The following is a 27,649-nucleotide window of genomic DNA, read 5'->3' as shown; positions in this document are numbered from 1 at the left end:
ACCATTAACCATGTCATCCAACCATCACCTGACACCGCCAGCTCTTCTACTAAACCATGTCCCTAAGCACCATATCTACACATTTTCTCTGCTCTTCCAAGGACAGTGGTTTCACCACTTCCCTGGAAGCCTGTCCTAATGCTTAATAACCCTTTCAGTGAAGATTTTTTCCCCTAATATCCAAACTAAGTCTCTTTTTAGCATGATTAGGGGCCATTTGCTCTTGTTCTACTGCTTGTTACCTGGCAGAAGAGACCAAGCCCTGCCTCAAAAACCTCCTTTCAGGTATTTTTAGGGAGTGATAGGTCTCTGTTAAGGAAACTTCTCTGCCTGATCATCCAGGAGCCACTCTGGCAGTCACACTTGTCCCACCTGAGCTGGGGCCGAGGCTCTTTCACAGCTGCACACCCCACATTCATGCAGTCACACCAAGTTTCCTTAGGACTCGAGCCCTGCCCTGCTCCTGCTGGCCACACTATTTCTGATATGGGCCAGGATTGCCATTGAGCTGCTTGGCCACTTGGGCACACTGCTGGCTCCTGCTCAGTCAACTGTCTGTTTGTTTGTTCGTTTATTATTATTTCTTCAGCATTATTATTATTTACTATATTTTTCTATATTTGTTTTTATACCTGTTAGTGGATCAGTTATGTGGTCATTGGATCTGGCCCGTTGATCCCCATAGCAGTGGGTGTATTTGTGAGTAATTAGAGCTGGTGCCTGTGAGCCCTCACCTACTGTGAGCAGCAATTGAGAGGAAGTATGAACTGCTGCTGTCCATGATTTAGTTGTATTGCAGAGAAAGTTTTACTTTTCAACTTTTTTACATTCTCTCGTTACCCTCAAAATGGTTAATTTCTTGACTGTGTGTTTTTTCTGTCTTTTGATTTATACTATATAGTAAATGCTTCATAGTTATTAACTACTGGGTACTTCCCCTTTATAACATTGTTTGACTGTTCTTTTATTGAAGCAAAAAAAGAAGTGATAATGATAAAATAAATGCACCAAGATTTTTAGGTTCTGATGACTACAGAACGTGGTTTCAGCAATGTGGAGGTGACTGAATTTACCTACATCCGGATTGTGGAAGGAGACTGGTGTGTTGGTTTTCCATCAGAAGGAGGTAGTAGTGTGTAGACAGAAAAAGAGTAGCAGGATTCTTCAGCAGTGTTCACAACATCTAGGGAAAGATAGTTTCAGGATATTAGAGCACATGTAGCAGGCAGTATAGGCAAAGCATTTATGTGCTTCAGCCTCTTGACATAGTAAAGTATGACTAAACCCAGTAAATATATTAAACAGTATTTTTAATATACTTTCTCTGCATTAATGTCTTTGGTGTAGGTAAACCATGATAATCCTAGAAAAAAATAAAGATATTAAAGGAAAAAGGAGAAGATATATTCTAGAAAATAGTTATTTTCTCTGAATGTCTGTCCTACTCTTGAGCACTTATAGGGAAGAATGGAAGCTAAAACATTCATAATAACTTTCACAATAATCAGGAAAAAAGAAATTTTGTATTTTTTTTTTAATTTATTGAGTTGGTTTTCTGCCAAATGAAGCAGTCTCCTTTTCCAGAGACTGGGAGAAACAAGAACCTCACCAGTTTTAAACAATTTTGCATTTCCTCCTGGCTGATCTTTTATGGTTTTCTTCTCTGACTCATGCCAAGAGCTATTTCAGCTTAACATGCCGCAAGTGCATTTTCTGTCTATAATGAAATGGAGAAATGTGAATGATGGATGTGCAGTAGGCTTGCTCACTCCTCTCTGCCTTGCTATGGATAACTAAGCTGGGATAGCCAGAAATGAACTTGTATTTACTTGAAAGCCATCTGGGCTCCCTTCATTCAAGTTGTCTGTAGCACCGTGGGTGTCCTCTTGTCCTTGCAGTGATTCATACCTCTCGCTGCCGAAGATTTCTGCTTTTCTCTCTGCCTCAGGCCGTGTAAATAAGTCAAATGAAACAGGTCACTTTTCACACGGCATCTCTTAAATGTATCTTTCCTCTTTTGCAGACAGCTAGAACACTCCATGGTAGTAACACTCTATTAACTTTAGGAGCATGTATTAATTTTTTACTTGATTTCTGTAGTGCATACATACTAGTATTGTTATAGCCGGATTCTAATCTGTTGTTGCTCAGTTTGCAAGTGCAAAGTGACAATGGTGTTTCCTTACACTGTAAAGACTCTTTGTAGCCTTGCTAGTTAACATCAGCAACATTTCACATAGTGAGGGTCAGCTGTGGACAGCAAGAGTTGCAGCTCAAGCTTGTCAGCTTCTCCATGAATATCTTCCTGATTAGGCATTGTGCATTTCCCAGGTCCACACTGATTCACTGGATTCTGCATCCACGGTGAAGTGTCCCCTGCCACTATTATATGGCATTCTAACTTTGAGCCATTATCTGGCTCCTGTTAGAGGAGGCTGATAAGAAGCTTATGAGCACTATTATCCCACTTCTGACTAATGTCAGTTCAGTTTGGGTGATAGATTTGTCGTTTCCTACCAATTTAGCTTTCAGATATGTGTGGAATTCTTTTTTCACAAAATGAAGGGGAAGCTGACCAAAACGTTCTTGTACCTTACCTCTCCCTTTGTTTCAGTAAATTAATTTTAAGTCATTTTAAAGTCTCACTTAACTTCTAAATGCTTGAAATAGACAAATCTGTAATATATTTTCCTCTCTTTGAGATAAATGACGCATTTATGAAAGCAGTCAGGACAAGTAAATCTCGGTCACGTTAAGTAAATAGAAATATTCTCACAGTTAGGGAGAACAGGTCTAAATTATGACCAAATCTTCATCTCTGTAGGAAGATAAAAAAGTATGCTGGTACATCCAATGAGGCATTGGGAAATCACAAAAACACCTTGTGAAACCCATGGATTCTGTAGCATGCAGTTGGAAATCCCCACTCATGTCTCCATGCATTTGGCAGAAATCTTAAAACCAAAAAACTCTCCCTCCAATAGTTACTGTTTTGGCCACCTCAGTATTGTTACTCGAGCTTTGGTTCATGCATTAGTGTTCATTTTAGCAAACATTAGAGCTGAAAAAATACCTTGAGCAAGCTAACCAGAAATTCTCCACATCTCCAATCACACACAGTCTTCAAACTTTGAATGTTATGTGCTAGTTATTTTATATAGCTGCTGGATTTTTTAGAGAGATTAACAATCTACAGTTCCCAGTAGGAGTAACGAAGACATTTAGTTTATAGCCTTTTCTTACATTCCTGTACTTATTGTGCAGGCTTCCATAATTTGAGATATTTTAAAGGATCTTAATGCTGTGTGCTTTTACCTTGTATTACAGGTAATTAAAAAAAAATGATGGCTAGAAAATTAACCTTCAGGAGCTGAATAGTGCAAGCTGAATAGGCCCACAGCTATAGGCCTGACATCCAGTAAATTCTCAGTTTCTAATTTTGACCCTTGACAGTGTTTTCAGCCACCAGCTGTGGTAAAAACATAGTAAATCTAAAGCTGTATAATCCATTCTTTTTGTTACAGTATTTATTTTTTTTAAATCTACAAACAGCTTGAATCTTGAAAACTGAGATTATCTTTTCTCTCTACTGTAATTAACAGTATCTTCTGAATTCAGCTGTGAGTTGCTAACTGCTTAGGATGATCTTATCCCATTGAAAACTTCAAATATTTAAAATTATACATGAGAATGTCCATAATGTGGTTCTAGGAAACAATTTTGAAATAAGTTCTACTTTAGACAGAAGATGCTGGTTATTCATAGGTGTAAAACAGACTAAAGTTATTAATGTAAAATTTCAGGCCATTAGAAATGCATTTTCCTGTACTCTTCTCTGATCTTTAAAGTAGATTTTTGCCTTGCTTCTTTCTTGTTAGTATTCAGCACATAATATGCTATTAAGACTCTCCAAGTATTAGAAATCTGACTGTTCTTATGTTGGTTTTTTTTTGGTGAGATTCTCTAATATAGTTGATACATAATTTTTACAGAGGGGAGACCTCATTGGGGTTTACAGGATCCTCATGGGGGGCAGGGGAGAAGCAGATCAGATCTCGTCTCCCTGGTAAGCAGTGACAGGCCCTGAGGCAGGTTGGATACCAGGAAAAGGTTCCACCCAAAGAGGAGTCTGGGCACTGGAACAGGCTCCCCAGGGAAGTGGTCACAGCATCAGCCTGACAGGGTTCAAGAAGTGCTTGGAAACTTTTCTCAGGCACAGGATGTGATTTTTGGGGCTGCCCTGTGCAGTGCCAGGAGTTGGACTTGATGATCCTTGTGAGCCCCTTCCAGCTCAGGATATTCTCTGATTGCTGTTATTAGATGATAGGGATGTCTTTATTGACATGAAGCTTGAAGACATTCTTGTTGTCCTGTCAAGTGAACTTTAGGGTTATAAAAATTCAATAGCTTGAAAAGATGCTTCAGTAAATACTGAACTTCAAAATTAGACAACCACATCTCGGTGGAGAAGTGCTGAGATTCGTAATTAATTTAGTGTTTTCCAAAGGCCTGTGGTTCACTCCTGAAATTCTTTTCAAGACTGCTGATAATGAAAAAATACTACCTTGGGTTGAAATCACCTTATTTTTTGGTTACTGATTTTGGATTACAGTGGAGGAGCCTAGGATTTTACTGGAGATTTGTGTGTCTGGGAAAAAAGGAAGTTAATTCTAACTCCATGCCACATTTATTTTGACACACTGTTTTCATATCCTGGCCAGTCATTGAAAATTAGCATGTTCTAAGCATTTAATGTAGACTTTATCATTTCACATTGGAATATATACCTTAGAGTGTATGGGTTAGAATCACAAAATATATCTCTTATTGTTATGCAAACGTATGTATCATCTAGATTTTTCAGTGAAATTCTAATTTTGGCCTATTTCTTGTTGTATGCATTGTGTCTGCAAGTCCACTCTGTGGGAGAGCAATGACTGGCCTAATGAATAGACAGTTTTCTTGAGTCTTGCTTCCTTGTCCTTATGAATGGTTTGGTATTTGGCTGCCCCACTTCCAGAAAACGTCCAAAATAGTTTTTTGAAAGTACATTGAATTGCCATTTACAGCAACTTACAGAGCAGCCCCAAAAGAGGTTGTTCTCAATGGCTGAATGTAATGACATACCTTATGAAAGAAATGGGAACTGTTCTTTTTGCTGCTTGATTAAATACATATTATTTAATGTCTTTTAAGCTAAAATTTTCTGAAGAGCCATTAAATGGTGTAGCTGAATGATGAATTTTAAAAGCACAAGCCTCTCTTCAGCTTAATCATAGGATCTCTGATATTTTAATTATGTTTTAAGACCTCTTGAAGTGACAAGGTTGATATGAAAAAATAACATGCAATCACAAAATAACTGCATGTTATGTTTCTCAAAACACTGAGGTAGCTACATAATAATTAGTTTTGGAGCTATTAAATGAAAACGCACAGCAGTATTCAGGAATATGTGATTACTCAGAGGATTTCTTTATTAAATCTCTAACTTGTATTAAACAATATGTGTCCCCCTTCCTCCCTTTATGCAACACCTTGTGTTAGATGGTGTTAAAGTATTTTCCAAATTTGGTTAAATTAATCCCTGGGGCAAATCTGCTCAAAGCAAAGGCGTGATATCAGTGACTAAGCATAGAAATTATTTAAGACTGATGATGCTGTTCAATAGGAGGGTGGACAAAAGAGGAGTACTTCTTTCTGAGAAGAAGATATTCAGTCCAAAGAGAGATGCACTTCAACAATGGCATTGTCAGGTCTGAATTCCACATTTGAATCTTGTGGTCTGAAATCAAGCAGGAAGTTTTTCTCTCTTTTGCAAGTATTAAGTAATTTTTATGGGTTATTTATAAGTGGAAAAAAAATTAGGTTTTCCTGAATAGACATTAAACCATTTAACATTTTCTTTTAATTTATAATCCTAATTATGTTTCTTATTTACTTTTTTGTAGTACACGTGTACTTTAAGAATTACTATACAGATCTTCCATTCTCTACTCCTCTCCCCGCGAAGAGCAATCAGAACTCGAAGCAGGACTCCTACTTGCTGAAGGACAAATACATTGGGGGAAATTTAAGCTGCCAAGCAGGGGGAGGATGTTTGATTCCAGACAGGTTCAACATCTGGGTAGCAAAAGGTTTGCAGTAAAGCCTGTAACAAACCCAGGAAGAGATATGCTTGCATCTAAAAACACGGCTTTTACATCAATGCTTCTTCTCTTTATTATTACTGTAATAATAATGATAAAAACAGCAGCAACAATAATAACAATATTAATAGTTATGATTATGGGATTCTGACATCTGTTTTACAAAACATTGAATCACCTGTGGGAACTGAAAGGACAATAATGGATTGAATGGATCTGGATGTGCATAGTAATATGTAATAGAGATGGAGTGCATGCAAAATAGGCACAAAAAGACACAGAGAGCTGAAGCAATTGTGCTTTACCATGTGTAGTGAGTCACAAAAGATGTTTAATAATGAATAATATCAGCAAGAAGAACATTCACAGCACAGTAAATTTTGAAAAGGCAAACTGTAAAACAGTTTGGGTGGTTAGGGTTACTGAGAGATCTGTTTGTACTTAGGGTGCCTAAAGTTTAGAAAAGGAGTTAAATCAATGTACCAGGTGGAAGAAGTAGTTGATGGCAGACATGACACAGGATTGCATTTGCTCTGGGTGATGCCTTGGGGAGTGCAAAGTATTCTGGCAAGCAGAGTTAAATGGTCATACTCAGGATTGAAAGAAATGCACTGAAACTTGTTTTTAAGCATCTTTTGAACACACAGCTTTGAGAAATTCTTTTTGTGGCTGAATTGTCCCCATCGTTAAATCTTCCAGGTCTAGAAGCTTCTTTTTTTCTTTTTTTTTTTTCTTTTTTTTTTTTTTTTTTTTTTTTTGGTGTAGGTAGGAAAAAATATGGGATTTGGAAATGAGGACTTGGTTGCTTATCTTCATCAAAAATACAGAACAAGTTATTTATCTTGAGGGAACTGAAGTGCTAGAAAATGTTTAAGAAACCAGATATCCTAGAGATCATTGCTAACAAAGAATATATAATGTATCACCATAGTAGCTGACAGCCTGAAAGTAAAAGATAATTAAAAATGCTTCTTGAATTATGGGTTTTGTTATAAATGGCAGAGTTAGCAGGAAGATTAATTGCTCTTGGAAGTATCCAAATTTTTATCCATTTTTGAAGGAAGAACAGAAGCATTTCTACTCTTATATATTACTATGACTGTTGAGAATGTTTTTACAGTTCTCTGAGCCTGGAAAAATGGATACATAGTGTATCCATTATTTTCAAATGCAATAGTAAGTCATAGATGCAACTTTCTAAGCTATATGTTTGCTATGAATATTTGAAGTTTCATTCAGATTTTAGAAAAAAAAATACTCTAATAATTGAAATCTTAAAAAAAATCCTTTTCTGTTAGTTCAGGAATTGAGACATATACTGCATAATATTTTTTATTTTAGCTTGAAATAATTTCCGAACTTTCCTTGGGGTTAGAATAAGTAAAAAAATTCCCTCTGCCCCCCTCCCACTTTCATTTAACCCCCAGTAACTTCTGCATCTGTTAGGTCAATAGATTTCCAACAAGGTGTTTTCCCTGTATTTTTCATTGTAAAGGATGATAGAGGGTATTTTGATTCAGGAAAAGCTCAATCACCGATAAGTGATGTGTTAATGGAAGTGAATGCTTGAGAGTTTGGGTGTTTTGGTCCCTCCCCCTTCAGTGATCTTTTAATTCTCTTCCCTCTTCATTCCAAATGTTAGATGAGACTATTTAGTCATTTCACTAGAGACAGAGAACAGTACTATATCTCTCAAATATTTCCAAGAGCATTTATTTCTCCATTCATTGTCACAGAGGAGTAACAATGAGACTGTTCTCACTGGAGGCATGCTGATCGCTGATCGTTTTTAAAAGATTGTTCAGGACCACGAGTGAGTTTTCATTATACTGCTTTTGCTGCTCTGCATTGTGGCAAATTGGTGCATTGTGGCAGCAGAAGTGGACTAAAACATCCATAAAACTGAGTGGCATCAGCTGATCTGACAGTATAATTAGTCTACAACAGAGAAGGGTCAGAGGATGCAATTGTTCCTTCTGGATTCAGTCAGGGTAATATCCAAACATCTCTAACTTTAAAAAAGCTTCTTAATGCACCTCCATTGCTACATTCTATTCTGCACGCAAAAACAAAACAAAACAAAACCCAGGTAAGTAAGACATCAACAGCCTTGTCCTTAGTATGCAGAGATAGATGCAATTCTTTCAGCTTACTGTGAGGTGACAGGTGCTTGATAGAGCAAGCAGCACAAAGGAGCTGGAGCTGTTCCTGCATATGGAGCTGTCTGCTAACTGTCTAGAATTAGAGTCCTCTGTTTATGAGACTGCCCTCCCTTGAGGTTGTTTTCTAATTTTAACAGGAGCTGCTCAGTTGAGGCTGACAGAATTCGGCTATAGATACAACAGCAAGATAGATAACATGTAATCAGATAGTAACACTTAGGGAGAACCTGCGGTGTCCTCATGCCAGCATAACGACCTTGTGTTTATTAAAATAAATATCCTCGAGCAAGACAGTGCCAAGGAGTTCAATAACAGAAACATTTTCCTGTCCTCCTGCTGCTGAGTGAACAGAGTCTGAAGGTGCTATCTCTAATTGAAAGCATTCTGCTTTCTCATAACAGTTAAGGCTAATTTATTTGTTTATGACAAATAACTGCATGCAGAGTACATGGGAAAGGGGTGGTGTAAGGCAAAATTGAGTTAAGTTTTCCAGCTGTGCTGAGGAATGATAGCAGATTCCCTGCACTATTCTTGTAAGTGATGCTGATGATGGTAAAAATAAGGTAATAAAAATGTATCAAGGCTGTTGCAAGCATTTTTCTGATTTAGGGGCTTGTCCATTTTTCCAGTGATGCTTCTATATGGCATCTTCAAATGTCTGTGGGTCTGACAGGAATATGTACCACGCAGACTTGACTTACTGTGTGAGACCTGAACTTGCAAAACAGGAAGCTAAACTGGTCACCAGCAGTCTTGTGTCCTTGATAGAACCTCTATCCACATACACACGGTCCTGAGCCCCCTGCTCTAACTGATTTGAGTTTTGAGACAAAGATCGGACTTCAGTCATCTTCAGAGGTCCCCCCAGCTTCAACTATTCTGTCATTCTGTGAAACTGTCTGCTGATAGATCCTCTGTTGTTAACTGATATATCCTCAAAATACCCCCACTAGATGGAAAATTCTAGAGTTATAGAACTGAAAGAATAACTCACAGTGATGCAGTCATCTTTGGGACATAGAATACAATCAAGTGTGCTTATGTCATTCCTGATACTTCTTTTTCAGGAGGATTTGATTTCATGGACAGCAGCTGTGGAGATCCCTTGGTGCAGCTGCTACTTAATGTATGGCCAGATGAGATCAGGTAGTTGAAGACTTTGACAGGTATTTGATATTTCCAAAGATGGACCTAGACATCATTCTGAGAAGCCAGCTGAATATTAGACAGCCTTCATGGTGATTTTTTTTTTTTCTTTAAACTTAAATGCAAGTTTAAGCAGATTACTTTTGTTGCAGTTTGTGTTAATCCCCTCTCGTGTGTCACTGGCACTGCTGAGGGGGGTCTCTCCATTCTTGACAGCTTCCCATTAAGCATGAAGGTAAGATGGCCCATGAACTCTCTTCTCAGGACTAACCAGCCTCATTTTTCAGTCCTCCTTATCCATCATGTTCATCAGGCTGTAACTCATGCTGGCTGCAGTTCAGTACCTCAACATGTCTTGTAATCTGTGTTTTATACACGAAGTACCCATGGACAGCAGTTGAGTCTCACAAGTGCTGCAGAGGGAAATAATCACTTCCCTCAATCTGCTGGCTGTCACTTTGCTGAGGTAGCCCTGTGTGCAGCTGGCATGGGTTACTCCATCCCAGCGGCAGGGCTTTGCATTTGCCCTTGTCAGACTTCATTAGGTCTCTGTCAGCCCATGTCTGTGCAAGGCCAAAGCGCCTCTGAAGGGACTGATTGTGGGGACAGAAGCATCACAATTTCCATATTATATTTTATTGCCTCTTCCACATGGATAGGGTTTTTTTCCTTAGGACTCACTTGGTTCTTCCTTTTGATGCAGTTTAAATCTGTTACTCTTGGTCATGTAATCCCTAGGCATGGAAAATGAATTCTTGCTATCCTCTTTCTCGCAGCTTTTTAGGTATTTGGAAGCTTATTGTAACTTTCTATTACTTTTTTATTGTTTTCTCTCCTCCTTCTTTTTCACAGCTCTTAATTTCTTTGTAATTTTCTTGTTTCTTCTGGACTATCTGCAGTTGACCCTAATCTTCACTGAAATGCCCAAAATTTGAAGTGATAGTCTGCATGAGCCTTTATCCTTGATAAGTACTGTAGAGGATAATTTCCAGCCTTTTCAAGGCTGTGTATTAGCAGGTACATCCCAAATACAATTTACTGCTTTTACAACAGCATAAAATTAGGTTTAGATCCTGAACCATAAAAGCCTTCCTATCCTTTTCCGTGAAACCCTTTTTCCACACTTCTACACTATTTGTGTAGGAGGGTGATGACCCTAAATTCAAAATATTGTCCACCTTTAAGGATAATTTTTCTTGGTTCAGTTTCATTCTTTAAATCATAGTTACGCATTGTCAAGATGACGACCACTTGGAAGCTTAGAAGTTATGTTTTATCTTTTGGTATCCTCATCATTAATGAAAACACTGAGTGGGCCTGAATCATGAGGAAACTTCAATAGATGAATTTGTTTCATTTGATGAAATGGCATTGATAATTCCTTTTGAAAATTTTGTTTGAGCAACTTTGCCTCTGCGATAATCTGTTTTCCTCTGTATTGTGCTTTTGCTCTGGTTTATATCAGATGGGGCAGTGTCAAAGTCTTGAATTCATGTGCTAAAAACCTTTCGTATTGTAGTAGAAAGAAATTGCTAGTTGTTTTGCATTTGATTGTTTTGATGTTTTTTTTTTCTCCCAGTATTTTCCTGAGAACTTAAATTCAGTTAAAACCCTCAAAACTCCCCAGCTGTGTTTTGTTCCCAAGTTTAGAAAGCTTCTGCTCTCCTCTTGTTCCACCACTGTGCTGTATAGAAATATTGTTATCAAACAACATACCAAGTGTCACAAAATTGTCATAGGACACTGTATATGCTGCTAAGAGGTCTTCTTCACACAATACTCTTTTCCCAACAGACAGCTATTTAGTTATATTCCCTAATTATCATGAGGCCAAATTCTTTCTGTTTACTTAACTTTCATATGTATATAATGGGACTAGGTGACTGGTCCTGCTGTAGATCTGCACCCCTTTGTAGTACCTAGATTATCATGTGATCAGTTTAGATGCTTTGCATGCATATCTCAGGGCCCTCCTTTGTTCTTTGCTGTGATTCTTCTGCTTCACAGCAGAAGCAGAAGAATTTTTAATATAAAAATATTTTAAAATAAATTTTTAGGAGTAGTCATAATTTTTCTGCCTCTCTATGGGTTTCTGTTACTCCTCTCAATCATCAGGAGACCTGTAATTTGTTAATCAAGATATTTTTTTGTTCTGTCTGGGCTGTGTTGTGTTGCTATGAAATGTATCCTGTGGTCAAAAGATGAACCTTTCTGGACCCTCCTCTGCCCAAGCACACGCTGTCTTTGCATCTGCTTTTTCCCTGAGCCCTGTACATTTGCCTGAAAATACTTAAAACCCAAAATCTGATTGTGTCAACCTTTAAACCACTACTTTCCTTTATAGACATCTTTTGTTTTCTTAGAGAAGTCCCTGGCAATTGCAGTATCTGCATGAATTTTTTATATTCACCAAAACAAGTCAGTAACTTTAGAGGAAATTTTTCACATACAGCTTCTAACTGACACAGCATCTCCCAGAGCTTAGTGGAGTTGTATTAGGAATGCTTTAAGAATCAAAGTACCCTAATTTCAAAAAGAACTGGAAAGCAAATTTCAAATTGATTGCTTTTACACCCCAGATTCTCTATGGCTCCATATTGACTATGGATACCTGCCAAGATAATTTTGATTAGGTCATCTCATCAATAAGCGATGTCCTTCCAGGAAACCACTTTAATTCAATTAATGTGGCAAGTCAAGCTAGGTCAAAATTGAAATTCAGTAGATATTTGTATTGCAGAGACATTTGTTAATTACATACAGTTTTACATAAATGACCTAATCAGATAAAGACCTTAAAGGGGGAAACAGAAGCATCCAATTGTAATAAAGATATCAGTGTACATTCTGTGAAGGTAGAGGAAATTAACACTACATGTGTCAGATACTCCATAGGAAATTTAAAAAAAAATTACCAGAGAGTTGCAGGGGGAAGGTAGAGAACAATTCAAGGGAAAGGCATTTAAGTGGAACCCCACAGATGAGCATAAACCCTGAACGACAAAGATAATTGAAGAAAAGAAAGACTCTTACCTTCAAAATATAGGGTCAAGATACAACTCTGTCAAGATAAAACGTACACTCTGTGTATGATTACATGCAGTAATTCCTGAGGAAATACTAGAATTTAATACAAGTCACCTAATAACAGTATTTGTGAGACCATCTCTACATGTCTTCCTCTGCTCATACTTAATATGTTGAAAACAGGCAGGCAACAACGTTGTACTTCATCACAGTTTTAATCTAATAGCAAACTTCTGACATGACATTTTAAAGTCTGTCAAATTTAAACAAAAGATAATAGAAAAGATGATAATGTACATCCTGTACTTTTGTTAATTGACAGTGTAAGTAGAGTTAGATGATTTCTGGTAGAAATAATAATGAAGTGCTATAGTGAATAGTTAAATGAGTTTTGTATGTTCCAGCATTAGATGAAGCAGAAAATATAAAACATGTTAATGTCTGAATTCTTGATTTTTGGTAGAAATATTTAAGTAGTTAAAAGTTTTTTCCTTATGTTTTACTTCATATGATCTTGTGCTGGTTTCTCCGGAGCATTTAAATATCCTCTATCCCAAAAATGTTTTTGATTTAGAAGGCAAACATCAAGTAGGATCATGAAAGGTGATACTGTTTTTCTGTACATCAGTGTAACTACTCTATATATTAATGTTAAAACTACCTGTCCTGTTATGCAAATGTAAGTTGCTGAGATGAATTCAAAGGAGGATTTCAAGAAAGGCCTGTGATTTGGGAACCATTACCAGTGGAAGTCTTCAGAAATTTGATCTGCTAAATTTGTCAAAGTGTTGCCTGAGAGATGATCTCGGAATAGTTTTCAAGTCTGTTCTTAAGGAAGAGATTGCACATAGATTGTTCTTTATCTAAGTTGCGAATGTGGCCTCACCATTCATATATGACAAAAATGAGGCTAGAAATAAAAAAAATAATAATAAAAATCCCCAAACCAAAACAAAAAAGCCCACAACAAAACAAAAAAACCAAGTAATATAACATGACCCAGTCGATTTTCTTGTTTCTTTACTAGTGCTGTTCAATCTAAGGTCTCAAGACTGCATGGGAGGAAGACCCACAGATTCCAGTCTCCCAGTTACGACAATTATCATGTTTTGTGGATATCAGTAGCACTATTGAGTGTAAAGTCGCACTTTCAAGATGACAACTGTCTCTAATCCTTTTCAGGACCTGATTTGTTAGCCTCACTGTTTCCATACATCTTGAACTGAAGATGCAACCCTTTGAAGCATAGAGCATTAAATCAGTAACAGACGTTTGCTAAAATGAAGTTGGAATGGTTGGTAATACCGTGGGATTTATAGCCAATAACAAAAGGCAGGTGCTCAGACAGATTTATTGATGTGTTATAATGATGTGAAGTGAGGAAACCATAGCAGGAGAGCAAGGACGTGGGTTCTTTTGTTTACTTAATGCAGTCTTCTAAGGAAAACACCACATTTCTGAATTTGGGTGGTTTTATTGACTCCTGCTACCTGAAAGAAGTCTGAATTGCAGCCAGCAAACTGATTTGTTTTGCCAGATTTGAAGCTCCAGCATTCTTTAACAAATAAAACTCAAAAACTTGATGGGGAGATGCTGGAAATCTCATTGTTCTGTTCAGCCTACTGCTGTGAGGAGGTTGAAAAAAGTGAATATCCAGGAAGGTGGTTGGTTTGGCTTGATGACATTTAGAAGCATGGCCCATTCAGCCAATACAAGATATGATCATGTTGTATTTTGTGAATCCTACACGGTAGTGGAAAATATAGCTGTTTGTCATCATTACTTGTCCACCCCACCAGTGGCAGAGCTGTCATCCAGACTGATTACCCCAACACAACTGAAGCTGCAGAGGAAGTGCCAAACTAATTTCAGTAGCTAGAATAGAGCAATAACTTTGTTTAGGCAGTTTAGTGACTGATTTAGTCAAGGAAGCACTAAGTGTAGGGCAATAAAGCTTTTCTTCCTAGGATTTTTTTTTGAGTTGTTTGTTTAACAGTAATGAAGTGTGTTCAGGCCAATTTTTATCTAAATGTATTATTGATTTTGCTCTTGTTGAGAACAGTGTTCAACAAAATCAGTTTTAGTAAATTTTAAGCATATTTTTAAAAATGTATTCTTAATTCAAAAATAGGTGTTTGAATCTGATTCAAAAACGCTGTTACCGTTTTTTTTTTGTCTAGAAAAAGAAACAATTGAGCTGAACTGTGATGTAACCGAGGTGGTTTCTGATCTTGGTCCCATACTTCTGCATGTGAATTCTAACAGCTCCTGGATACATAGACCCATTTTCACACTGAAATATTATTTAATTTGCAGTTATGAAGCACCATGGACACAATTTCAAAAATGAAATGAGACTTGGGCCTTGAAATATATTCTTCTAATGTCATATAATATTTAGTAAGCCTGTGAAAGTAATGAGAATATTAGTGTGGAATAAAGCCATGCTTATGTCTCAGGTTCATGGATTTTATGGAACAATAACCTCATCCTAGATCTTGTGAGATTTCTATACCTATGCTGCATAATTTCCAAGTAGACATGTTCTTAGCTGCTAATTTGCAATGCAGATGAACGCGTGCTTCAGTAGCAAGATTTCAGTCTTTTGCCAGCAGCTTAAATTTTCATTTAAGACAATGTTTAAGAAATATTCAGAAGATAATGTAGCAGAACTCATTAAGAGAAGACATCAGTGTAATACACAGGATATTCTAATTATTACCACAAACTACAAAGTTAAAAACCAAAAAAAAGTGTTTTCAGAAATGTCTTAAATCAACTGAAGTAGAACTACTTCTTAGTGGGAAGATTTCAGCTTCTCAGAAAAAAGATAGGCCTGAAAGAATCGGTAGAATCTACTACAAAGGACTATTCATATTATGTTATTATCAAAGTGAAAGAGGTTTTTTAAGAAAACAAGTCATGTTGGCTTGTAGGTGTAAGCTGAAGGTGGGGTGCTTGCACCTAGACAAAACTACCAGGTCTTTAAGTCCAAAATAGAATGTGATCACAACCACACACACACTAAGAATGTGTAAAGCAATTGTTACTGGATAAAGTTTTAGAGCAGAACTCTTTAAGAGATAAAAACAACAACAACAAAACCCCCTTTAAGTGATAAATCTGAGTCCAAAAACTGAGGAATCTTTCTCTAAAAACAATCCTTCATCCTAGCTTAAGGTCTAGCTGCTTCGGATCACAGAAAGGAGACACTGAAAGCTCTCAGACAGCTTCAGCTAAACTGTTAATGGAATGGACTTGTATAACTTATAATACACACATATTAATATAAAATATTTAATATAAAAAGTTTCCAGATGTACAAAGCATTATAAAGTAGTTGAGGTTGCTGGACAGGCCTCCTGCTCACAGCCAGGACAGCTTGGGGTCAGATGCTCATGGCCTTATCCAGATGAGTCTCAAAAATCTCCAGGGACACCAAAACTGCAGTTTCTGTGAGCAGCCTCATGAAGAGCTTGATTATTTTCATGACAGAGAAATCAGAACCTCTCTCATTTCTGCTTGTGCCTTCTTTCCTGACTCCCATACACTGCTCTGACGATATCCTCCTGTACAAACTGTCCCTGCCGCCTCCCAGCCCCCCATGTTGTTAATTCTCAACAATCCCAGCTCTCATTTTTTTCCTCCCAGGACAAGTGATTGTAACCCTGACCATCTCAGTGGCCCTTCACTGGACTTGCTTCTGTTTATTCTTATCTTTTTCTGTATTGAGAGAGAAAATGATGTGCTGTTTTCAGTAATTATATGCTAAAAAATCAGCTTTTGTGTAAAAGTTCTCTTCTAACTATGCTTTGAGTTGTTTTGTCCTGCAATTCCTTGGGGACACACTGCTTCTCAGTAGAGCCATAAGGCTTCTTGCCAGACTTGGCAGTTTGCCTCATCCCAGATTTCATGGGAGACCTCAGAGTGGAAGACAAAAAAGAACAGCACAGAAAATACCTCACCCTTCTCTCTACTGGAAGTCCCACCAGGTGCTGCTTTTTTTTTTTTTTTTTCTTCTTTTCTTTTCTTTTCTTTAGGGTAAGTAAATTTTTCTTTAGAGACTATTTGGATCACAATTTTTATTTACTCAAGACTGCAGAAACACATCCCTCTGCAATCCTGTCAGCTACTACAGTATATCTGCCCTGTGAAAGCTTAATATCAACCTAGTTTCAAGCAAATTTATTTTGATGTGATTGCAGCCCTTTTTTCCCCCCTTCTTTATGGCAAGTTGTTGATGCAGAGGAGAGGAAGCTTGGTTGTCCAGTTGGAATGCTTAAAGCCTGCCAGTTGTATGGTATGACAAAAGAAAGTAAAAAAGACATATTTGTTACCATAGCAACAGTCTAATTACATTTAAAAACAACATCGATTCTCTCCTGAACTGTTAAGAAATTATATCTGAAGCTTTGTGTGTGAGATATTCTACACTGAACTGAAATGCATATTCATTTATTAAACTGAGACCTTTAACCCCAAGAAATCATTGTATTCATGCAAGGATATCAAAACCCGCTATTTAGTTTTCACTGGAACTTTATTGGAATTAAATTTAATTTAAAATGTTTTATACAGAAAAACATAATGAAAATCCAAATTGTGCATTGTATTCTGCTATATTTTTTGTCTCTGTCCTGTTCCAGAAATTATAGCATTGGGATGGACAAGTTTTTGGTGAACTAAAGCCACCGTTGGTACAGTGGTATTTAGTTTCCCACTGAGGGATGTCAGTTGCCAAAGTGACCAATACATTAATTACAGACAGCACTGCTTTTGAATTTGCTTTTATGCTTTTGTCCTCATAGCTGATTTTTTTTTGCCAGTTTGTACTATGAGTTTCAAGTTTGCTCCAATATATTGTGGAACAGGCTGTGGTGTGGGTAATGATAAAGCAGTGTGTCCTTTCAGATAATATTCTTTTAGCTGCTGTGATTTCAGGGACAGAGTTTGATTATCTGCTCCTTAAAGATGTTCCTTCAAGTACATCTGATGATACTCTTAGCAGAAGGTATTTTGAGTTTAGCAGGCTGCTGTGTCGCTTTATAGAGTCTTCAGGTGAAGTATTAGATTTTATTCCCGTCTTGCATGTAATTCATGTAATACAAAGAGTTTTGTAGTCAGACAAACTGAGGTAATACGAGTTGAACAACTCGCAAAGGAAGATGTTTGTTTTGGTTTTTGTTTTGTCCTTCCCAAATCAAACCTTTCCCTTTATTTGTACATTGCCTTGGCAGAGCAATTTTCTCTTGAAATACAAAGTGAGATTTAGATAAAATTGAATCAATTTTGTTAAATTTTTCTAGCAAAATTGTCTTACAAGCTTCAGAATGAAGTTTCTGTTCATTTTTCTTTTCCCATGTTTTAAATTTCATAATGTGTTTATATGACTTTAGAATATTTTGCATTAAAAGCCATTAAAGTTCCTAATTCTCTTCAGTGTTAAAAGTTTTTCAGTTTTTCTAGTGTTCTCTTTAACTTTTGAGACAGATAATTACAGTGCATGGTGAATACGTACTAGAGCCAAGAATAAAAATATTTTGAAATATCAGACTAGCATTTTAATCATTGTGCACTGTGATTTGCCACAGTATTTCACCTTTAAACAGTGTCTGTAATTAAAAGTCCAGCCTTTGAACAGAATGTACTCATTATTTTCCTGTACTGATATTTGACTGCCAATGGTATATTTTTGGATACCGTTTGTCTTCCATTTTCAGTAGACTGACATTGGGATATCTACCTCAAATCTATGCATTAGTTGTCTGCCCTCATTTAAGGAAATTGGCTGTGCTTGAGTGACAGCATCTGCTCGAGTTTATTTCCCTCCTCCATACCTGTGGTATGACTTGGGGTTATATAACCATGGTCATGTTGCAAAACAACTCAGCCTGTCTTAAAGCTGCCCTGAAAAATGGCTAATAAAGGCCTTTTTTTCCTTCAGCTGCACTGCTGTAGTTACCTAGAATGCAGAAAAGATGCAGAGTTGATCATATCAAGTGAGTGAAAATGCAGTTCAGTGACACAACTGTAATTTTTAAATAAATGTACCTTTCCGCTGGAAAATATCTGTGTTACTGTGTTCCACAGACAAAGGATATACAGGGTTTTGTTTGCTTCTTTCTTCAACTGCTTTTTCTCCCCTACTCAGAAACTTCATACTTTTTGAACAGCTTCTGCTCTGTAATTTCATGAGCAAGTTTTACTTAACCTCTAAGATTAAAAAAAAAAAGAAAAAAAAATCTATGTTAATTATAGGAGAATAAGTAGAAAGTTCTCTGCATATTTATCACTTAGAATTATATAGATACACATTCCTGTGCTGTGGAATGGAAAGTAAGGGTTTAGACAGCATTAAGCATTTTGTGCACAATGTGGAGGTGACATAATCACTCTTCAGTACATAAGAAATAAAACAGCTTTCATCAGCTACTGCCCTCTTTCTATGATTAAGCTTCTTTTGCATTGTATGACAAATTCCACAGTCCAGATTACTTAGAGTTTTTCCTCTGCTTTTGAATTAAGATTTTGTTGTCAGCAGTGATTGTCTGCTCCTCTCTGCTGACCCTCAGCCAGATATTCACCTCCTTGACTCTGTATGCCACATACCATGTCTTCACCGTTCAACACATCTTCAAAGCATCAAAGTTTACCAAGTCCTGGAAACTTTTCCTCACCTGCTTCTCATATTGTGCCTTTTTCCCCTTTTCGCTTTCAGAGAAACCCTCATTTTTTTCCCTTCTTAAAATCTTCTTTTTTAGATTCCCATGTGGCATGTTCAGAAATGTTCTTAATAATATATACTGTTCACATACCACTATGTTAACTCTGAATCATATGCATTTTGGGGGGGATTCTTTCAAGTTCTCTGGCAAAATAGTTTTGACAGGAGCTAAAATGGTATAGTCAGAGCTATTTCTGCTCCAATTAATCTTTGCATTAAAAGGTGTTTCACAGAGAGCTGCAGAAGTGAAAATTCATCTTTCTGAAAATTACCAATTTTCATCATCATTGTAGCTGGCTAAGGAACTGTTTCTAGGACATATAAAATTAAACTGAAGGAATCTTTTTTCCTGACCTTCAAACAGGCTAGTGTTACTAGCTTCCAGTAAAACCGCAGTTGATGTATTTTGTGGAAATAAATTAAAAAATGATGAATTTAGGCAGACTCAAGAACAATCTTAGCAATGGTGAGAGTTACTAGGTTGCAGGAAATTGAAATTTCTCATAACTTTCATAGCACTGCAGTGGTCAACAGACAAGAAAATATATTCTTAGAGACAACATTGACCAAAATAAAATAGCAGAACAGAAGTTGAATTAGTCAGTTGACCTTGTGTATCTATGTCCTAATCTTCTGTAATGGATTACCTGTTGCTGCAGTGCTCAGGCCAGCAGTGTAAGTGATCTTATGTGTGGGGTCTGTGAATGCTGGAAAAGTTCAGTCGATCTGCAGGAGTAATAACCTCCCCACTGCGCCATGCAGCCCATGCATTTGTTTCTGTGCTGTGCTGCATCATGTAAATAATCCCTCCCAAAATGAAACATCTCCATTTGCTGCTTCTGTGCCCAGTTGTGTTGATTTAAGAGAATGTGGAATGGTTTTGCTCTTTGGTGTTCTTGTTTTAATTCTGCTTAAGAAATATATTATGATGATTTAATTTGAAATCCTGCTAAATGAGGTATTCTGATATCAAGTTGCAGTTATCTTTAATATTTATCTAGCAAATCACAGAAACATTTTATTTTGACTAATGCATATTTATGCTTCCCTAAATTGATTTTTCCGAATTTTGCCTGGTCATTTATTGAGTACAGCATCCATCAGAGCTTTGAAAGGTGTCAGATAAAGGTTCTTGAAACTAACATTCAAGAATGGCTATTAATGATAAGCCCTTTCCCAGAGTCTTAGCTGTCCGCCTTGCCCTTAAAAATTAAATATTAGATCAGTCTTGAAACTTGAAGTTTTTGTTTCTTGTTAAATTCTTTGATACTTGCCACAAGCTTCTATTATAACTTTACAAAGGCCTATTTTTAGAAATTTATGGTCTCTCTTCATATCATGATTCTTAGTGTGAGAAAATAAACACATTCTACTGAAAGCCTGAGCACATTATTTGGCTCTTACTTGCTTCCAAACATCTAGTGACCATCTTCCACAGGCTGTTGTGGAGAGTGTTTTCTTCTCAGTGTTCTATGCTTTCTATTGCTGAAATAAGTCACATGTTAGACAGGAGGAGAAAAGGAAATTATGCTCTTCTGATCACTGCTATATTTAAATGCATGCTTAATGTAGTCTTTGCTAGTTTGAGTAAGCATTCATCAATTTTCTGTGTGCTTGCCTGAAGGTACAAGTTCTATGTCCTTAGGAAGGAGCTTTTTTCATACTTCACTGTTTTCAGGTCAGAGTACATAGTTATAAAAGTTATATTTTGTCTTTGAAGGAATAAATGAGATTCTGAACTTTTGTGTTTTCCTTCAACAGAAATACATTCTGTGACAAAGTATTCTTAGCAATAATCTGATCATGAAGGTACGCTGTGATGTGCTCAGATCAGATGACACCAATATTGTAAAGATTTAGAGTAACACGAGAATTTAGAAATTAAAAATGCTGGAAAATTGAGGTAGTTGTTATGTAATTGCTCTGTGTGAGTCATATATTCTATCTATAATCTACAAAAAAAAGTAAATATAGATGTGTAAACATGGATACAGGAAACTAACAGAATGAGATGGCAGTAAAAATAAGCAAAGCTGGAATCCAGCATTAATTGGGAGAATTAAGCAAAAGACTCGTCTTTCCAAACCAGAGACTCAGGAGCTGATGGTTTGATCTCAGTTGGGTTTGCAGCTCTGCCCCAGCAAAGTTTGTAAGGACAGGGCTGGCAGCATCCTGATGGGCCAGGAGTGCAGCTGTCCTGCTTGGGACCACACAGCACCTGCCAGCATGCACATCCTTCTGGCTGCTGTCAGTACCTGAAACCTTCAGATTTCATACTGGGAGTGCTTTGGTAATGATCAGGCAGAGACAAGAGTAGAGCACTGGTCTTGTGGGTAAGCTTTTAAAAGACCAGCCCCAAGGATGAGTTAGGGAATGAAGGTGTTGGGACTGACTGTGTTGTACCTACCGACCGGTTACTGCACATTTGGGGCTCTGTTGTGCATGGGAAGTTAGTCACAAACGTGTTTAGAGCCTTTGTGCTGTGCCATGGTACCTGAGCTTTGAATCAGAGTGCTCCTGCTCAAGGTCTTCAACTGATTACTTCTACTCAAGGAGTTTGACTGAGCAAGGCTTAGGAAATAATTTTTCTTTTGCGGGTTGCTACTGTCAGGAATACAGGTTAGGCTCTTCAAAACTATTCCTAAGAATAGACAATTCATACCTTTGCAGTGAGAATTACCAGCATACTGTAACCTTAAAGCTGTGCAGAGTTTGGAACATTTGGCTGAGTCCTTGTGCTGCAATTATTTTTAGTAGATTCATGGCCTGACATTTGCTACTGTCATCATAACAAACTTGTAAGAAAGCAGCATTCAAACCTGAAGTGGTTCAATGCCTGATTCCTGAGAAAACACAACTGACACTAACTTACCATCTTAAAATATGCTGGAAATTCCTATTATTTTTACTTGCGTTGCTCCAGTTTGTCCCCTTGAGGCAGTAAGAAGGAAAAGAAATGGGGTAGAGAAACTGATATATGTTGAGGAAATACAATTATTTCCTAAAAATATTCTTAAGGTCTCTCTCATCTTTCAGATATTCAGCATAGAATGCAGTGGGTGTGGGGAGATCAGAGCTCTGTTTCACTGATTTATTTTTTCCCTAATTTTCAGTATGTCAAACTTACTTAATATTCAGAGTTCCCTTCTTCACCCACCATAAGAAATCAGTCAATATGAAGAAGTATAAAAACTTCTGATTTAAGTGTTTCGTTAATTTTAAACCAATTATTAAAAAATACCAGTTCCTTTCTATTTTCCTGCTTGAGAGATCAGCATTATTTGAATCCTTCATTTGACTTGTTCTTTCATTTAATCATCATCATCAATATAATCCTGGAATCTATATCTCATTTTCCCTTTTTTAACATATATCTATTATAGGTATTTTAACAGTATCTTATTTGTCTGAAAGTTTTTCTCAGCTCCTTCAAAGGACAGAGGAAAATAAGTGAGTCTTGGGTATTGATGTGAAATAGTTTTCTGGGTCTGTGTTTCTCTCACTTCAAGGTCTCATCCTTGAGATGAATGTTGCCTGGGAACTGAGAACCAGCAGAAAGATTCTCCTTTGCTAATAACACAGTCTTTTTATCTCTCATCCTTCCCATCAGGTATTCTCTGTGTCTGCGGAAGCTGGTGTGAAAATTCATAAACCTATTTGTGAGACCAGAGTTAATAAATATTTTCATAGGAATTTTTAAGCAGAAAAGAGAAAGGTAGCCAGGATTTGTTGATATTAGCAGTGGAGAACAAATACATGAAGTAAGGGTTATTAAATTACTGTGATGTGATAAGTCACTTCTTAGAAATATAAATGCTGGAAAGAATTGAATATATCTCTAAGTAGTTCTTGCACTAAAGGCCTTCTCTGCACCAAGAGCAATCTGCTTCAAACAGAATGAGATTTCAAATGTGGGAAAATGTCATTTTATATAGAATTCTCTATAATTTTACATAGGTATATTCCTAAAACTAGTTCAACATCTTCTTAAGTGGATGGGGAATGGACTATGTTATTCAGCATGAGATCATGACTCAGAAAAATAAAACAAAAAGAGGATGGCCATTATGCCTTAGTGGCAGAGCAGGAGAGAAGGGTGGAAGAACTTCTAAGTGAATCTGAAAGATTTGCAAAAAGACTGTGCAAGAATTATGGACAGAAATCAAAACAAACAGCAAGGTATCTTCCCAACATACTAGCTGCATTCTATAAAAATAATGCTATTAATTGATTTTCTCCTGGTGTATTGCCAGCTAATTCCGTTCATAACCAGTAGATCTTTCCAGGGTACATACTGGAATCACTTCCCTTATTGTTTCACTGAATTCACCTCACATATCTGTCTCAAATCCCCTCTGATCTCTAGCCTTATACAACCTGAAGTTCACCTTCAGAGTCCTTTGCAATTCTTAACTTTTTGTTCCAGTGCTGAGATCTTTAAGGTCTTACCCTCTGAAGCTTTTGTACCCATTTGGGATGGAATGGCATTAATTTTCTTTGGAGCAGCTTGTGTGGATTTGTGCTGAAAACAGGGTTGATAACACAAGAATGGTTTTGTTATTCCTGAGCTTACACAAAATCAAGACTTTCTCTTCATCCCCCACTGCCCAGCAGTGAGCAGGCTGGGGCTGAGCAAAGAGTTGGGAAAGGACACAGCCAGGACAGCTGAGCCCAACCACCCAGAGGGATATTACAGACCATGATGTGTTGTGCTCAGCAATGAAGCAGTGACAGGGAGAAAATCTGCAGGTACTGCTCTTCCTTAGGGACCGGCTGAACACTGGTCAGCTGGTGGTGAGCAGTGAGTTTAGTTAGGCTTTTTTAAAAATTTGTTTTTCTTGAGTTTATTTATTCTTGTAGGGGGTGGGAAAGGCATCCACCTTTTTCTTTTTTTTTTTTTTTGTCATACTAAACTATTCCAACACATGACTTTTCACAGTTTTAGCATTGCAATTCTCTCTCACACTACACAGTGAAAAGTAAGCAGGTAGTTGAGTGTGTTCAGCTGCCTACTGGGTTTAAAAAGCCACATTCAATTCTATACATAATTTCCTTCCTTTATTTCTTTCATTTTCAGCTCTATGCCTTCTCTCTTGTTTCTTTTATCACTTGGAATGACCTCTAGCTTGCATTAATTTTCCTTTCTTCTGCTCATCTTTCAAACTTTCCTTACAGACTCTTTTTCAGAGGCTTACAGTGTGGGGTGCTCTCCAGCTGTTGTGACTTCAGCTAGCAATAAACTGATTCTCGTTTAAACTCTAAATTAAAAGATGAGGACAAAAGTATGTTGATAAGTGTTCTTTTATTTGCTTTATTTGTTTGGCTGTTGCACTGGATTAGTCAAGATTCTTCTTGGATGGCACTACAAGGTTTTATATAGTCCTTTCTAATGAATCTACTGGTAATACAACAGTGTAGTTTTCTGAAACTACAGGTGAATAATTAGCTCTTTTTAATGTGTAGGTCAAAAAATGTGAACTCATTTTTGATTAACAAGTTGATAAATGCTTAATAATAATGTTGCTAATATGATTTTTTTTTAATTTCATGTTCTCAAAGTTCATCTATAGACAATTTACAAATACTTTCAAGCTCATAGCTAACAAGTGTTAAATTTTTACTAGTTTCAATTAGCTCTGTAGTTTTATTTTACTATTGAAAGGTTATACAACTAGTCAGTGCCACTGAAAATTTTGAATTATGTATTAAAGAAGGTGGGTTAGTGTCGCTTGAATTCTTTATATTTTCAGAGTGATTTTTAATTTACTTCAGCATAAATTCTAATATTGCCTTCTGAATTTATTCTTAGTGACTAGTTTTTCTCCTGATAATACTGATCTAAAACACCCTCAAAAATGAGGTATAATTTGACCAATACCAATTAAAATAAAAATATTAGGGGAATATTTAAATGAGGGCAAATCAACATCTGAAAATAGGTATGACAATTTTCAGAAAACATTTGTTTTCATATGTAGCCCCTCTCTGCTTTGGGAAGCCACCTAGGATTGTCATTTCAGTACAACAGTGTGCCTTTCCTCTGATTCTTTTTACATAACTGGTACAGAAAGCTCTTATGCCTATTCATAAGACTATTTCTGTTCTGAATACAACGTTAAGGCTTTAATTCTGTTTAAAAGCAGTGATTTTAAGCAAAATTTCAATTATATCTTAAGATAATTTTTAACTTCAGCAAATGACTATGTTCTGTTATGACAGAAGTGTTCATATGTACAGGTAGGTGTGTGAATATAAATCAAATCTATAGTATAAATCATGAATAAGTCAAATGGATGAAAATATTGTATAATAGAACTGCATTAGCATTTGCTAATTGTTTTCGTGAATATGATAGCCTTTTAGATATATTGAGAAGCATCTATCTTGGCAACTGGCAGGAACTTGTGAAAATATTCTGTATTTTTCTTATCTGTGTGTTTAATAATAGTCACATGAAAACCACCACCCCTTGAGGTCTGGGGAAAAATCAGTGTTATCACCTGCTATCTCACTTAGGATTTCTGCTTTTATTATGACTGAGAGTTCATTATTACTTTATGCAGTTCCTGATTATGTTTCTGGTTTTTGAAATACTCCATCAAATTTGTGTGAATGACATTGGGTTCCCATGGCATTGTCTGGACTGCTGTTAGGTTGCCTGCTGTTTTGATGATGTTTATAATTTCATGCAAGCATTTAGATTTTAAGCAGGCAATCCATGTTTGAACACCTGTTGGAGAAGAAGCTCTTTGTTACATTCACAAAATGCTAAGAAATTGCCAAGTACTGGATTGCATGTTTATAAACACAATAAAGAAGGTTAAGTAACATCTTACATTTTAATTACAAGTCAGTCTGAGAAATGAAATATAACATGGATTGTTTTCTCAGTTCTGTTTTAACTTACATGGTCCCCTTTCTGCTCACTTGTAAGACTGTAGAAATACAGCAACCAGACTGACTTTAGTTTCTTTACATGCAGAGCTTCAATTTCAGGCCTGAAAACTACTAAAGCCTTTTAAACTTATGCACTGACCTTATTTTTTCGGAGCCGTGTACCTGTGTTCCACCTGTAATCTCAAGAAACTTTTACTTCCCCTTTACTAAATTTGAAGATGAAGTAACATGACAAAGTTCAAGAGGGAGAAATGGTAAATAAAATGAGTCTTGGATGCATTAACCTGTAAATTTTGAGTGTCACTTATCAGGACACCTTAGAATCCATTGACTTCCAGCACCTCAGTTCTGTGAGTGACCAGGATTTACAAACACCCTGCCAGATTGTCTGTGGTTTTTCCCCCAGTAATAAATGGACTGTCAGAAATGAAGTAGAATTTGCTTTTTGTGTTCTCCTTTATCCTCCAGAGGTTTGGTCCTGCACTATATGGGAAACATAGGAATAGTGTTGAAAATAGAATTGTAAAGCATTTGGCTAAAACAGAGGAAACACTAGCTGATCTAATGCCTACAACATATTTATTTCTCCTCTCTTCCTGGGAGGCACGAGCCCTGTTCTGGGTTCTGAAAAGATGTTGCATTTTTTTCATAATGTTAATCAATTGTGAAAATAGGTTGGTTACAATAATGTCTTGTCTGGGCAGTGCTTGGCATTGTTTAATGCATTTTTGGGGTTAAGGAAAGAGGGCAGGAGGGTGTAACAGGAAAGAGTAAGTCTATCTAGTGGTGTTGCAAATGAAAAATTCCAAAGTCTTTGTAATTTAATTATGAGATGTAGTGTAACTGTTAAACCCCAAAGCAACACCACCTGATGTCCTGAAGGTTCCTGAAAACACTGACAGCACTTCTTGCAATAAATTGAGTCATTTCTGACAAGCTTTTTATGACTCCTGGAAGCTCAAAGTGCTGCTCAGTTCACTTTCTGTGAGCAGCTTCCATGATTGTCCCTTGTGTCACAGTTGTAGAACAAACAAAGCTGTAAGGAGAGAAGCTTGTGAATTGCAGGCACTGCTGTATCTTAATGGGTCTGTATGGAACCTGGGCCTTACAAAGATAGTTTGAAACTATCACCTTTCCTTATGGATAAAGCATAAAACTATACCCAAGCTTTTCTGTTTAGCTTATTTACTGCTTAGCTTTTGAGCAGTAGAAATGCTGGCCAAAGCCTGAGCTCTTCCAGTTAACTCAGTGTAGCTGTATAACTCCTGAAATTTCTGCTTTAATACCACCAGCAGTAACTTGAATTGTTTTGAACTGCACTGGTGTTGGCTCTTAGCCTGTTGCATTCTGAATTCTCAGAGGGGTTTTGATTGAGTAGCTGTCCATGACACTGCTGTATTCGCATTCTAATGTTTTTGAGGGAAAGAAATAATTTGAAATGTGAGAGTGATGTTACATAAGCTTCAGGTATGCTAACACATTTTCAGGAAGAAAATTGAATCTGAAGCAAAGTCCTTAATTGGCCCTTCTGTTTACCCAACACT

General features: G+C 36.9%; 1 protein-coding gene across 5 annotated transcripts in view; it reads left to right on the top strand.

The window, feature by feature from the left end:
* Positions 1 to 27,649, top strand: part of LRRC4C (leucine rich repeat containing 4C) — a 476,199-nt gene that overhangs the window by 160,107 nt on the left and 288,443 nt on the right. The gene's annotated exons all lie outside the window — the stretch shown is intronic.

The sequence above is a fragment of the Prinia subflava genome, chromosome 5 (genome assembly GCF_021018805.1).
Source record: "Prinia subflava isolate CZ2003 ecotype Zambia chromosome 5, Cam_Psub_1.2, whole genome shotgun sequence".
NCBI classification, from domain to species: Eukaryota; Metazoa; Chordata; class Aves; order Passeriformes; family Cisticolidae; genus Prinia; species Prinia subflava.
Note: the sequence above shows the minus strand (reverse complement) of the source record. Positions and strands in the feature narration are given on the sequence as shown.